Below are 4,050 nucleotides of genomic sequence, written 5' to 3'. Positions count from 1 at the left end.
TTGAATTAAGTGTTAATAGTAAAAGTGTCTTTCTGATTGCCTAGAAACCCGCCCTGAGAAAAGAGTTTTATATAATAAAATTTAAATAAAATTCTATTATCTATTTAATATTAAAGTTAATAATTAGATCCCAAGCTATCCTTTAAATAGGAAATTAGTTAAAACTAATAAAATTCTTTTTATTTTTATTTTAATAAATTTTTGATTATTACAATATACAAGATTCAAACTAATGTAAGCAGACTCCTTTCAAACTTGATGGCAGGATGCAAAACTACGCTGAAAGTTGGAGCTACCAGCATGGCCAATCAAATCAAAATACCGAGAGGAATATACCAAGGGGATTGTTTAAGCCCAATAAGCGCTATTCCCATTAAGCAGGATTCTTCGAAGGAATAAGAAGGGATACAAACTTTTCGCCAATGACGAAGCGACCATGGCTGGTATATGGATGACCTCAAACCACATGTGAAAAACAAAGATCAGTTACAAAATATGGTCAAAGCCGTTTCATCTTTTACAAGTGACAGTGCAGTGCTCCATGTAACCAAATAGAAAATGGTTAGTAAACAGAATATTCTGGTAGAATCTGGTGGAAGAGTAGATAAAGGAACTTAATAACAATGTAAATAATATAAAGCCAATAAATTAAATAATATTTGAGCATGTAGCAGAACCTTAAAATTTCCCCAAAAGATATGCAACAAGAGCTTCTAAGAATGCTCAAAATTAGGTAACAAAAAGTGCTCAAAACCCAACTACATGGGAAACAAAAATTCAAGGCTATCAACACGAGGGCTATACCTACTCTTAGTTATAGCTTCAGCATAGTGCAATGGTCAAACACCAGCCTATAGGAGATGGATTGCCTAGTACAAAAAACTCTCACACAAGAACGGACCCACCATCCAATATCCTCTAAAGCTCGTCAATATTTACCTAGAAAAGAAGGAGGACGTGGTTTACTAAATATTGAAGAAGCTTGCCGCTAACAGGAAGAGGCCTTATGCCAATATTTGATCGGTAAAATAACAGGAGTTTATCTCAACATCTCAAGGATGGATTCTGGTTTAACTGCACTTAATCTGAGCACAGGTGTTGAATCAACAATCGTGACAGAAAATGAACAACTGGAAGAATGGAAAAGCAAGTTTCTGTGTGGGAGACTCTATAACCAACTAAGCGAAGTCTTCATAGACAAAGAAAGATCAGTTAAATGGTTAAAATCTGGAAGGCTATTCTCCGAGACAAAAAGGTTCGTAGTTGCACTTCAAGATCAGGCTATTGTCACCAGATCATATAGAAAACATGTGCTAAAAGACGCAACAGCTCACTGGTGGAAGTGGAGTGCTGGCTGGTACTGAATATCTCCAGAGGCACAATGTGGCCAAAATTTTGCACTAGGCCTTGGCGATGAACTACAACTTAATTAATGATAAGAGCCCATATTACAAGTACCACCCACACAGACTCCTCCAAAATGGTTCTCTCAAGCTCTGTGGGGATGAATCAATTATTATTATGGACCATACAGTACGCCATAATAAACCAGATATCCTCCTTAAAGATCTAAAAAAAAAGAAAGCAGAACTTATTGATGTTAGGATCCCCACCGATAATAATTTAAGCTCCACTGTGGGAGAAAAATTGAAGAAATACCAGGAATTGGCGATTGAGTTGAAGGAACTATATCATTTAGAAGGTGTCACTACTACTCCAATCATAATATCCACCAATGGTCTAATACCAAAATCAACAGTGGCAGGTGCAAATGGTTTGGGGGTGCCTATTGCTGTGCTAAGAGAGACTCAACAGTCGGTTCTCTTAGTTACATCACGTATAGTGCGAACATTTTTAAATATTTGAAACAAAAAATATAAAAAAGAAAAATATAAAGGTGGTTGGACTTCTGGTCCCCTACCTCAGATACTCAATCCGCAATAGCGAGAAAAACAGATCATAATAATAATAATTAGATTACTGATTTAATATATTGATTGTTTGAGAGTGGTTTATTTTATTATTAACAAAAACTTCAATGATCTACTTTCACTCTCAACTTTTTATTTTAACAAACCTCCAAAATTTCACCCCCTAGGCCATTCTCAAGGAGACAACCTTAATCATTGATGTCATAATTCATTAAATTGTCTTTTTTGCAGAATAATTGCCTGTATATTAAAATTTAATTTTTTAAAAAATAAATGAGGTTAACAAAAAGTTTTGTATTGAAATTTTTTGGTTTATAAAAGTTTATGGGCCTGCAAAAAAGACAATTTGATGAATTATCACATCAATGATTAAGGTTGGAGGTTCGTTGAAATAAAAAAGTTGAGAGTAAAAGTTTGAAAAGTAAAATTGAAGTTTGTGTTAATAATAATAATAACATAAACACCTAGTGAACCTAAAGGTTCGATGCCGATACCATCAATCGCTCTCTACATACATCCTTCCAGTTACATCCCTCTAAATCCAATTCTACTACATCAGTTTTAACTGATAAATCGCTTTATAAAGGTTGGGTGTGCCCACAGGATTGACTCATGGCTACATTAGCAGAATAAATGGTTATCTACTACAGCCGGATTAGAACCAGGTTCCTTGGAGTTGGTAGCACAGCACCTTACTATGCCACCCCTCTTCCCATGTTTTTTAAAAATGCAATAAATGTTTTATTACTTGTCCTTCTTATTTATAAATTATTAAGAGTTGTAAGTGTTTGTTTTTTTTTTGATCCACCTGTTACAATAGTCCTACTCCAGCCCACACATATAAGAATGCATCCAATAGTTAAATTGTAGCAATTTCTAAGCAAAATCGTGTGGTCCTACACTATGCAACCATGAATTAATCATTTAATATCTTATTGCAGTGTAAAAACAATGTTAACTATTTTCAAGATGAAATAAAGATTAAATTTAGTAATCTATTTTTGGATTAAACTATTAGAAGAATAGACATCAGGAAAACACCAAACATAGTTCGTCAAACAAAAAATTTTTGTTCCAATTCCAAATGTGCTAATTTAGCACCAACTGCCCCAAAATTAACAAACATGAGTACCTGAATTATTTTTAGTCATAACAACATAAGTCATAAACATGTTTTTCACTACATACCAAATACCCAAAAGAAAATAATATATTGTAATATGCTCTTTTTGAGTAAATAGTATATTTTGATGTATAAAGGGTTTTTGATATGTTTTATTTTATGTATCAGTTTAATATTAATTTGTTTTGTTTATCCAAAAAGCAAGCTAACCAATTTTCATTGTCTATAATAAATTCGTGATTCAAAACAAAACCAAGATGGCGGTACGTATTCTTTAGTCAACAAGTCCGTTGAATCAAGGCCATGTTGAGCAGATTCAAATATCATAAAAACTATTTTAACTCTTCCCATCATAACTGAAAATACAGTAAAGGAAAAATAGAAATCAAGAAATAGTGCAAATGAATAATATTCAGAAAATAAATCATTTGGAAAAATCCCTAACTGTTGTGGGACAATCGATGTTTACATGTAACCTCAAGGCAGGTTTTCGTTTTGGAAGAGGTTATTCGTTGTGTGGACGGGCAGGAGAAAGAATGTCTTCAGGATGAGGAGGTCCTCATGAATTTCTGTCCAGCAAGAGAGGAAGCCATTTTGGACGCGAGGACAATAACATTTAGAACAAAGAAGAGACCAGGGATCACCAAGGAAGATTGTGAGCTTGGTTAGTTTTGTTATAACTAAATTTAAATACAATTGTAAAAGAGATATTAATTTAATTAAGTTAATAGTAAAAGTGGTTGTATTCTGATTGCCTAGCAACTACACGCCCTGAGATTAAGAGTCTTTTGTATATAATAAAAGTTAAATAAAATTCTATAATCTATTTGACATTAAAGTTCTTAATTTGAACCCAAAGTATCTCTTATATTTGAAAAAGTTTATAAAATGAGCAAAGATTCTTTTTATTTTTAATAATATTGCTTCACTTTTACAGGGGAAAATAATGGGTTTAGTTTTCAGTTAAATAAAATAATTATGAGTTTTGAAATAATC

At 32.9% G+C, this 4,050-nt stretch overlaps 1 protein-coding gene across 1 annotated transcript in view; it reads right to left on the bottom strand.

The window, feature by feature from the left end:
• Hsl (hormone-sensitive lipase) overlaps positions 1-4,050 on the bottom strand; it is a 50,462-nt gene that overhangs the window by 11,524 nt on the left and 34,888 nt on the right. The window lies entirely within an intron of this gene.

Source organism: Halyomorpha halys, unplaced genomic scaffold (assembly GCF_000696795.3).
Source record: "Halyomorpha halys isolate HHAL.00 unplaced genomic scaffold, Hhal_1.1 Scaffold1143.1, whole genome shotgun sequence".
In the NCBI taxonomy this organism is placed as follows: Eukaryota; Metazoa; Arthropoda; class Insecta; order Hemiptera; family Pentatomidae; genus Halyomorpha; species Halyomorpha halys.
The sequence above is the reverse complement of the archived record's forward strand: the minus strand, read 5'-3'. Positions and strand labels throughout refer to the sequence as shown.